Raw genomic sequence first — 11,342 nt, 5'->3', positions numbered from 1 at the left:
ACAGCCTGGGCTGTTCCAGGTACAATTCCAGTGACACTCCTTGGTGCCACCAGGTGCCATGGCAACGGCCACGGGGACTTGTTCTTTGGTTTGGTGCCATGGCAACCAGTGCCCGGCCCAGTTGTGATGGTTGGTGGCCATGGCAAGCTGCCCTGGGCCCTTGCTCAGGGCTGGTGTCAGTGCCCAGAGCCAGAGGGGATCCCTTGCTGGGGGCTGTGCCACGGCCACCTGCCCTGTGCCGCGCTGGCCGCTCAGGCACCAGGAACCAGCAGCCAGTGGCACTGCCAGGGCCAAAGGCCAGGTCAGCCAGACAGAAAGGGGCAGGGCTGGGCACTGTTTCCATGGCAACCGGCACTGGGGGGACACCTGGGTCACCTGGCCTGGCAGTTGCCATGGAAACCCCTGGCAGGCACTGAGGGCACAGCCCCTGGCACTGAGACCCTTCTGGGCTGGGTGCTGAGCACAGGGCTGGGCACGCAGAGATGGTTTTGTTCTTGCTGAGCTGCAGCACAGCCAAGGCCTGTCCTGCCCCTCGTCCAGCCACGCTGGGGAGGGGCTGGGGCTGCAGGGGAGCTGGGCAGGGGACACAGCCAGGACAGGGGACCCCAACTGACCCGGGCATAGCCCAGACCAGAGCACATCATGCTCAGGATGTAAAGGGGGGAACAGGGAGGAAGGGGGGAATTTTGGAGGGAGGGCTTTTGCCTTCCCAGGTAACGCTTAGGCAAGAGGGGGCCCTGTTTCACCAGTGGGCAGGGTCACTACCAAAAATACAGACACCAACTTAAGGAACTGTGTCATTTATATAGGGCAGAGCTGCCAAGATTTACAAAAGGATAAGCTCAACAAAGCACATCATCATTAGCAAAGAATTACAAAAGAAGCTCAGCAATCCATCATAACCCATCATTACATTTTGATGACCAATCCATTGGTGAAACACTGGAGGTGTTTGTGGCAGACAAAGATTCTGCCTGACTATCAAGGTACACCTTAAAGACATCAGTAATACTTTAGTGACACCATTCTTCATTCTTTTTTCTCCATCTCATTCCAATTAGGAACAAGAATTCTGTTGCCCATGGAGCTGGCACCTTTTTAATTCCAGAATAATGCCCCCAGGCCCTTTGCTGTTCAGCTTTACCATGCTGTGTATGGCTAACAAGGCCTGGGGGGCCCTTTCTCCTCTGGCTGGAAGGGGCCGGGTCCCAGTCCCTGAGGGGCACCCAGCCTCCTGGATGGAATTCCTGTGCAAGTCCCTCAGTGTCACAGCAGCCTTCATATTGAGCCCTGTGGATCAGAGCATTTTCCAAAGGGGCCCTTGGGGCAAACAGGGAGATCTGGTCTGGCAGGATGTGTAAAACAATATCCTGGCAGATCTACTTGTTCTCACACACAATACTTCACTGCAGAGACACATTCCCATTGTTCCTGCCCAGGGTTCAGGACTCAGAGTTGTCTTTCCTAGGAGCTGTTCCTTCAGCGTCCTTAGGAGGGCCTTTTGGCCTCTGGACCCACACTCTTGCTCCATTATTAGGGCTGCTGGATCCAAACCCTTTATCTCCACAAACGGTGGTGATTGGAGCTGGATCTCCTTTTTTCACAATCGTTCTTAAAATTGCAAGATCAATAATTGTGCTACCCTGTCATGGGGTTGAATAATCCAATCTTGTTCATTATTGTTTAACAGAATTACTGTAATTTCTCCTGGACATTCTGCATCATTTCCTCCTGCCATGACAGGAACACTTTGCAAGGCCAAGCTCCAAGGGAGCAGTTACCAAAGCAAAGTGTCCTGGAGGAATCTGAATTCCTGTTTCAGTATTGACAGCTCTCATTTGCTTTGAATTTATCCTCGTTAATTCCAATGCATGAAGGCCCAGCCCTGCAGCCTCTGGGCTGGCCCTGTAAGGGGCCATCACAGCCAGAACAATTTCCCAGGCAGCCCAAGTCTCACTGCCCATGGTTGGATTTGCAAACTGGGGGCAGCCGTGCACAGCCAGGGAGTTTCCATTTCCCCCGTGGGCCATTGTGAAGGGCATGGAGCACATCTGGGAGATGGGTTCTCCATGGGCAAAGGTTCCCATCTCCTCATCTTTCCAACAGCTCTTTTAACAACCCCTTCACCCTTTCAACCAATCCTGCAGCTTGTGCATAGTCTGGTACATGAAAAACCCTGCAGACAAAATCGCTGTATTTTTCACAGGAACAGACAAAACACTCTGCATCACAGTATCAGCAAACCCTGTAAAAATCACCAATTTCCTCCCTTCCTCCTTTTTCCATTGTATACAATCTCACAAAGTTGACCACTGACATTAGGGTCCTGGCCAATCCTGTTCTGTAGGGTATTTAGTGTTACATCCCTGAGCAGCCAAAAATACCAAATTAGCATTGTCAGAACTATTTCACATTATTATTATATGTACATATTCATATATAAATACAGACATAGACATGTAGATATAGACATATATACATAAAAATCTATAAATATAAACATGAAGGTCTTATTATACTATAAATATGTATATAGTTATTTGTTATATTGATATTTCACTTGCACAAGGGCATCTGAGCTCAAGATGAAAACCTTCTTCTGTTGCTCCATGGGGGAGCATTCCAACAATGATTGTTCCTTCTGAAGGTGCTGTTTCCTATGTACTCTCAACAAATTCATCTTTGTCTGCCCAAATCCACAAGGTCTTTTCCTTTTCCATTTGCAATTTTTGGATGCATTTGAAGCCATCCAGGGGTGCAGCTTCTTTTACCCAACTGCCCCACTGCTACCACAGGGCTGTGACCTCAGCCCACTCCAGACCCAGGGAACTCCAGGGAAGGGCTTCCCAGCTGGGAATTTCTGATGGCACTGATTCCTCACATTTACACCGAACAAGTGACATTTTGTTGGGATCTGGCCAGCCTGTGCCAGTTTTGTTTTACCAGTGGGCAGGGTCAGCACCAAAGCCACAGACTCCAACTGAAGGAATCAGTGTCATTTCCTGCAGTTCAGAGCACCAAAGAATCACAAAAGGAGCAGCTCAGCAATGCACCCAACCATTCCCACCAAAGATTGCCTGCAGTGATTAAGAAAGATCCAGCAGCATTTACCCTCAGCCTTTACCATCCCCCAGACCCACACAGCAGCTGGGGAAGCTGTCACAGCCAAGGGCTGCAGAGCCACTCCTGGGCACTGGGAATTCCTGCAGGTGCCTCCAGCCCCAGCTGAGGCTCCAACCCCGCTGGGAGAGGGCCCAGCTCTGACAGTGCTGAATGAACAAACTGACAGCACTGCTAGTGAGGCAACATCTGCTTTCATCCTCCCCTTGGGTCCCTCCCAAAGCCTAGCCAGGGCTCAAGGAGGAACCAAGGGAGCTGACTTTGACCATACAGCCCCAAACAAGGCCAGATGTCAGATTTCATGGCCTGGTCTGGCTTCTAAATACACAAAGGTCAATACATGTTTCACTAAGGAGTGGCTAAATCTATCACACTGCTAATGACCATGCATCTTTCATCAGGGAGCAGATACAAAGACAACCTTTGCTTGGAAGGTTCATCCAGAGGCCACCTTTGGCTCAGGGCCTGCTGTCCAGGCCTCACTCAGGGCTGGTGTCCAGGCCTTGGCACTTCAGGGACGTGGTTTAGTGCTGGGCTTGGCATTGCTGGGTGAGCGGCTGCACTGGGTGAGCTCAGAGGGCTTTTCCAACAGAAAGGATTCTGTGATTCCATGATTCTATCCACTGCATTCAGCTGGGGCTATTTTAGCAGCATTACTTGGCTCCAAAAGTTCCCTCCCTCCCAGCTCCTGTGGCCTGAGGCTTCAGCTCCTTCGACTCCTGGTGCTGAGCTGCTCATTCTGAACAAGACAGCTCAGAGAGAAGAACACAGTCCATGCAATTCCTTCTGGGACACAGAGAGGGGAGGCTGTGCAAACAGGAGCATTGTTTGCTGTGGCCTCCTCTCTGCCCTTCACGCCTTTCAGCACTTTGAACCAGCCAAGAGCTTTCTCCAAGAGTGCAATGCAGCAGCTGTTCCTGCTCCCAGGCCTGGCTCTCTCCAGTCTCTGCCCTTGCCTGCTTCTGTCCCTCGTGCTGTGCCCTCTGTTCCCCCAGGGCTCGCTGGCTGCTGCCCAGGACTGTGGCACTGGCACAGATCCAGTGCTCCAGACCTTCCTTTCTGTGCCCTTGGAGCTGCCTGGGCACAGCAGCCTTTTCCATCTGGAAGCTCCCCATGGACAGGGAGTGCCCAGCTCCGTTCCCTGCACAGCCTCCAGGAGCCCAGGGCTGCCATCTCCAGTCCCTGCTGGCACTGGGGGCTCCCAGGTGCCTCAGGCTGCTGTGACACCGCTGCACACAGGAGGGAAGAGAGGCAGGGGCTGTGCTCAAAGTCAGCTCCATCTGCTGCTGCTGCTGCTGCTGCTGCTGTGGGGTCATTTGTGCAGCCCTGGCCCAGAGTCAGGGATCAGATCCTGCCAGTCTCTTCCAGCCCTGGCTGCCCAGAGTTTGGGCCTTGGAGCCTCAGGTGGCCAAAGGCAGCTGCTGCTGGTCCCTCTGTGTGCCCGTGTTCAGCAGTGCTGCTCCATCAGTCTGTGCCCAGCAACGGGGAAAAGCCTCAGCCCTGCAGGGCCAGGAGCTGCTGGGCTCTGCCTGAGCAGCTCAGCCAGCAGGAAGGGAGCTGCTCCACACAGGAACCAGGAGCAAAGGACATCCTTTGATAGGACATGTTTTCTATTTAAAGGAAAAAAAAGGAAAAAGGAAAAAAAATGATAAATTGTAAAAGATAAGAATAAAATCCAAGTGTTAGAGAAAAAAAAAACATACAGTTAATGAAAAAAACTAAACATAAATGCCAAATTACATTCTTTGCATTAAGCGGTAAATGATCTTTTTAAAAAGAGAACTCAGTTATTTACATTGTAAATGTGCTGGTGGCATGGATCCATCTTTGTGACCTCAAAAGCCTCTTAAAAGAGTTTGGGCTTTGTTTCCAATATTGGTATTTGAAACTGTGGTCAAAGCAAGAGGAAATTGCTTTGTGCCCTTCCAGCTCCAAGCAGGACTGGGAATGGAAACTCTGTCAAAGCCCAAATCCTTTAGAAGATCACCTTCCTTCTCAGCCTGGAAATGAGCTGCACATTCCTTTTGAAACTGTCAGGGATTTCTTAGAGACATAAAGTCTCACTTACGGCTTTTTGCTCGGGTTTGGAAGTGCAGAAGGGCAATTCTCTATCCACCAGCTCCAGACTGCACTGCCTCAGGAGCACGGCCCACTCGCCAGCCTTGGCCCACTCGTGGCACTTCTGGAGGAGGAAGAAAGTGCAATTGCACAATTCCAGCCAATCAAGAAGGAAGAATGGGACAGACAAAACACCCTGTACAGATCCAGGTGTTCAGCCGGGACTGTGGAGAGTTCGGGTCCTTGCCAATTGGATGTGTGTCCCCAGCAGCAATCTCTGGGCCTGCAGCAGAGTCTCACTCACCTGCCAAAGCAGAAAGCTCAGGCGCTGTGCTCACAACGGGCTCATCTGATGCAGAGCTGTCAGAGCAATGTGAGGGCAGAGCCAGCCCAGCTGGGCCCAGGGCTGAGCCCAGCAGAGCCCTGGCAGAGCCCAGAGCAGCCTCAGCACCCGCAGAGCCCGGCTGCAAGGAGAGAAAGTAGAAACCGCCCATCAGCTGAGCGCTCCTGTGCCCTTGTGCCAAGGCCTGCGGTGCCCAGGCCATGCTGGCTGTGCCCAGAGCTGTGCCCAGAGCTGCCCATCCCTGCTGCCTTTGGCAGCAGAGCAGGAGGGCAGCACATGTGCCCAGCCTGCAGCCAGCCACGGCACATCCAGCCCTCAGCAGCTGCCCAGAGCAGGATGCTCCTGTGCTCGCTGCCAGCTCCCAAAAGCTCTGATCCCACCATGCCAAGCACACAGGGACCCACCTCGCGCCACCCACAGCTGGAAGAAAAGCTGCTCCCAAACCATGGCCTCAGCCTTCTCCAAGGGCACGGCCCATCCACGCCACAGCTGCTCCCAAGCACTTCCCCATCCACACTGGACCACCTCGAACGCTTCCTCTGGAAAAATAAACAACACATTCTTGAAAAGAGAATAGATGCAAAAAGGGAAAACAAGAAAAACGGTAAAAACTCCCATCTCTGTCAGGGCCTTGAGGAAGGCCAAACCCCCACATGCCAGGGAAAAACCCAGCCATGGGTGAGGGAAGCCCACACTTTCTCTCTTCCCCTCTGCACTGCCGCCAAAAATCATGGTGATCCAAAAGCAAACAAGGGCAGTGGAGCAGCTCAAGCCTTTCCTTGCCTGCACAGCAAAGCAGCTGTGCTCAGTTTCTGGAGTCCCACCTGTGCTCCCACCATGGGGCTTTGTTTGTGTCGGGCTGGCTGCCCCAGCCCCAGCCCCAGCCCGGGGCACGGTGGGTGCTGGGGGCTGTTGGCAGGGCCAGGAGCCCACTCCCATTTTGTACCCACACCAGCCCATCCTCCCAGCCCTGCCAAAAGCATCTGGGCAGCCACTGAAGAATGAGCTGCATCTGCCCCAGCAAAGGGGGAGCCTTTGGTTCCCAGCCAGGCTGGGCAATGCCCAAATCTGGCAGCATTTCCCTGGGTGGGGACTCACCTGCAAATTCCCTGTGGAGTTTGGCTTTGAAGAAGGTGCCAGAATCAAAGTCCATCACCTTCAGCCTCCAGTGGCCAGGCTGAGGAAGAGCTTGTCATCCTTGATGTCACCCTCGCTGTCTCCAGCAGCAGCAGCAGCAGCAGCATCCCCACCTGGTACAGCTTCTCCAGGGGCTCCTTCTCCTTCCCTGGGGGCAGACCAGGCTCTCAGGGCTCTGCCCAGGGCCCCAGCTGTCAGGGAACCAGGACAAGCAAAACCAGCTTGGATGGCAGCCACCAGTGCTGGGCAGAGCAGCTCAGCTCAAGCACAAGGGCTGCATGTTCCCATCCCATGACCCCGGTGCAGTGACACTGGCAGCACAAAAAGGGCTGGGTTCCTTCATTTCTGACTGCCAAGGCATGTGTGGAGCAGGAACTTACCAGGGCCCTGGATCAAGGTGTGCCTGTGGCTCTCTCCCTTCTTCTATGTCAGAGGAATATCCTGCATCCAAGGATCACAGAACAGGTCTTCTAATGAGGGTCTGTCCAAGGAGTTCACGGATAAACACCACCTGATCAGATCTTTGCACTCTGGGGAGAGAAAGCAGAAACTGATGGTCAGCCAGAGAAGGGTTCTGTCTGCTTTGCCCCACTATTCCCATGCCCAGGCCATGCCGGATGCGCTGTGAGCTGGGCCTAAACTTTCCCATCAATTCCCTGTTTTGGAGGAGAGCAGGACATGTGCCACCTCCTCAGCAGCTGCCAGAGTAGGATGCTCACAAGCCCACTGCTGGCTCCCAGCACTGGGATTCCCCCCGCGCCCAGAGAAGAGGATCCACCTTGAGAGAGCCTTTGTGGCAGCGGGAGCTGGCCCCAGCTGAGGTTCTGGCCCCTCCTGAAAGGGTGCTCCCCGCAGACCATCTGGTGCAGCAGGATGCCCAGGGACCAGACTGTTGCTGCCTCGCCATGGTACCAGCCAAAGTCGTTCCATTCCGGGGGGCTGTAGGACAGTGTTCCTATGGAATACAGATGGAGTTCATCAGGGGGATGCTGCTGCTCCCAGAGCCTGGCCCCAGCATCCCTGGGCCTGTAGGGGCTGCATCAGGGGCACACAGGGTGACCACTGCCCTCTCGCCAGCACCTGGACTTGTGCATAAACTAAGGGCTGGAAAAGAAGCCTCTGGTGTTGGAAGAGGGCAGCCCTGGCTAGGCCCGACCATGACATGCAAAGGAAAAACCCCCTCTGTGCTGGGGAAAAAACATGCCCTTATCCTCCCTGCCTGCATTGCCCCAAAAATATTATGAAGCCAAGACAAACAGGGGGAGTGGATCAGTCCAAGCCCTTCCTCTCGTCTGTACACCAAACTGGCTGGGGCACAGGTTCCGCCCCCCCTCTCTGCTACCCCACCCACGGGGGTTTTGGTCGGGCTGGCTGCCCAAGCCCAGCCCTAGTCCTGGGCAGAGTGGCTGGCAAAGGCTTCCAGCAGGGCTGGAAGATGGCTGCCCACCCAGCCCTGCTCTAAAGCAACTCAGCTGAAGACTCAGTGCCCTGACTGGCAGCAAAAGGGAGAATCCCCGCTGCCACAGCCAGCTTGGGCTGTGATATGTTGGGCCATGAGATGCCAGCAGCGGGAGCACAGCCCTGCATGGGCTCACCTGCAAAGTGAGTGTAGACTGTGTCTTGCAGGTAGGTGCCACAGCCAAAGTCAATCAGTTTGGCCTGCCCGGTGTCCAGGTCAACCAGGATGTTCTGTGGTTTGATGTCCCGGTGCAGGACCCCGCAGCTGGTGCAGTGCCGCACGGCCTCCAGCACCTGGCGGAACAGCTCCTGCGCCTCCTCCTCGGGCAGGAACCGCCGTGCCCGAATGAAACGCTGCAGGTCCTGACACTGCTCTGGCCGCTCCAGCACCATCAAGATGTCCTTGGGGAGCTCAAGCCACTCCAGCAGTTGGACCACACCAGGGAAGCCAGTGGACACCTTGGCCAGCAGCACGATCTCCAGGGGTGCGCTGGTGCCGTCGGGCTGCGGGAGGAGCACGATGCCGTCAGTGGGGCCGATGCCGTGCCAGGCCTGGGGAAGCCTTCAGCCAGGCCGGGATGCTCTGCGCCCTGTGCTGGCCCCATGCCCGCTCTCCCTCGGGGCGTCCTGGCGGCTCCCACCGTGCCGGGCCTCGGCTCATCCCTGGCCGGCAGCCCCGGCTGCTGGCCCCGCTCACTCACCAGCTCGCCCCAGTGCCGGACGCGGTTCCGTGGCACCCTTTTGATGGCCACCTGCAAGCCAAGGGCAGCAGCGGGCTCAGCTCGCCGCCCGCACTGCGAGCCCCATCCTCCGCCCTCCGCCCTCCTCCTCCTCCATCCCCTCCTCCTGCGCCCGCCGCCGGCCCCGCCGCTCACCGGGGCGCCGTCCGAGAGCCGCGTGGCCGCGAAGAGGCTGCCGAAGCCGCCGCCGAAGCCGCCGCGCCCCAGCAGCGATCCCAGCCGGTACCGCTCCTGCAGGGCCTCCTGCGCCGTCCCTGCGGGCGGGACGCGGCCGTCAGCGCTCGGCCCGGGGCCAGCAATGGCCCCCGAGCGCCCCTCACCCGCCCCGGGCCGGCCATGCCCAGGCGTTCGATCCCAGGAACGCGGCACGGGAGGCTCGGGGCTGGCGGCCGCGCTGCCGAGCGGCGGAGCTCGGGCCGGGGAAGCCGCAGCGGAGGCGGCGGGAGCGGCCGCGCCGCGTGTGTCCTCCGCGGGCCCCGGGAGGAGCCGGGACCGGGGCCGCGACCGCGACCGCGACCGGGGCAGGGGCCGGGGCCGGGGTCGGGACTGGACCCTTCCTCGGGGCCGGGGCCGGGCTCGGGCCAGGCGGAGCCGAAGGGCGGCGATGCCGCCCCCGCACCAGACACTGATGCCCGCCCAGCAGCGCCACCGCCAGTACGGCCAGAGCCAGGCGGAGGCGAGACCGCGGCGGGACGGCCGGGGCCGGGCACGGGGCAGCCCCGCCCGGGGCCGGGGGCGGGCCGGGGGCATGGCCCAACCCGGCAGGGGAGAGGGAGCCGGGGAGAGGAGAGGGACGCTGGGAAACGGACACCGAGAGGAGGATGCCCGACAGCGGGAAAGGGAGAGGGAGAGAGAGAAAGAGAAAGAAAGAGAGAGTATTCAAAACTATCTCTTTGCTGCTCTCGCCGCTGCTGCTGCCGCTGCTGCTGCCGCTGCTGCTACCGCTGCTGCCGCCGCTGCAACTGAAGCACCGGGGCCGTTCGTCCCCGTGTCCGTTCCCCGCTCGCCCCACGAGCCCCACGTTCGAGCCCCGCGCGCCCCGGGGACAGCCCCTCCGTCTGCCCAAACACGGGAACTTTGCAGCCTTGAGCCCGGATGCAGAGCCCTGACTCCTGCACTCTGGCACAGCAATCCCCTCGCTTGCTGCTGTGCATTGTCCTTGCTGAGGGTCAAACACTGTCGGGGCACCTTCACTTGGGGTAGGATTCCTACCTGACCCAAGCACTGCACTTACATCTCCAGTGTTGCTTTCCAGTAAAAACAGGGGAAGGAAAACTGTGTGTGGCTCATGGTATTTTAGGGTGTCTAAAAATCACTAAGTCACTGATCTTAGAGGTGAGGTGCACCTGGAATTACTGGGATGCAACATAGAAAAGGGGAGCATAGAAATAAATAGAGGAAAAGATCTTGGATTGTTTCTTTCATTTTCATTGCACTTCTGGAAAGCTGTTTCAGTTCTCCAGGAATCTTCTCCTGTCTGCTCTTCCCAAAAATCTCTCATGGAGAACAAGGTCAAGCTTCTGTCACAAGATTTGCCACCAGGAAATTATGCCACTGGTGAAGTTTTCATGATGACTGTTAGTGCTGGCTTAGGGCAAATTTGGGGAGGAAACCTCCAAAATTGGTCCATCTACAAAGCAAGTTCAAGCAGCCCCTACCCCTACTAGTTCAGGAAAAGACTTCCCTCGAGAAAAGTGAAAAAACCCCAGTTTATTTAACAAGTAAAGTATTCACAAGCATGAAAAATGAATAATATTAAATCAAACCTCTGACAGTGGTGAAGAGATGGCAAATTCAGAAAGTCCTTTTTGTGGGTTGTAGGTGGCTCACTCGGTCTCTCCTGAGTCCCTCTGGTACTGGAATGCAGTGTCCCAGAGCTCGGGGGGCCACAGGTGTGAGCTGCAGGTGTTTTCCTGGGTTTTCAGTCCAGAGCAGGTTTAAACAGTTCCAAGAAAAAGGAAAGTCACAGTCCAAGGAACTTCTCTGCCCCAGCTAAAAATAATTGCTAGACCTGGGCTGTGAAGGCACTGGGAAATTTCCAAATCTGGGCACTGGCATTGCCAGCAAACACCAGATCTGGATAATGCTGGAGCCAGAACCTGGAAATTTCCAAATTTTGGGTTTCTGTGCCAGGAAATCATTGGACTTGGGCTGTGCCAGCACCAGGAATTTTCAGATTTCGGCGCTGGCGCTGCCAGCAAACATCAGATCTGGGTGGTGTCATTGCCAACGACAGAAATCTGCCAGATTTGGGCTCTGCTGGCACTAAGAAATTTCCAAATCTTGGTTCTGGTTACATGAAACACAAGATGTGGGGGCGGTGCCAGACCCAGTAGCAGGAAGCTGCCACAGGTTTTGGATTTCTGTGCCAGCAAATTGCTGCACTTGGGCTGTGCCAGAACAGGGAAATGTCCAGATCTGGGCACTGGCAGTGCCAGCAAACAGCCCATTTCAGGCTCCAGGCTCCAGGAAGGATTGGATCTGGA

Source organism: Melozone crissalis, unplaced genomic scaffold (genome assembly GCF_028551555.1).
Source record: "Melozone crissalis strain CALT ecotype California unplaced genomic scaffold, PUWL_Pcris_2 ptg000077l_1, whole genome shotgun sequence".
Classification (NCBI taxonomy): Eukaryota; Metazoa; Chordata; class Aves; order Passeriformes; family Passerellidae; genus Melozone; species Melozone crissalis.
Note: the sequence above shows the minus strand (reverse complement) of the source record.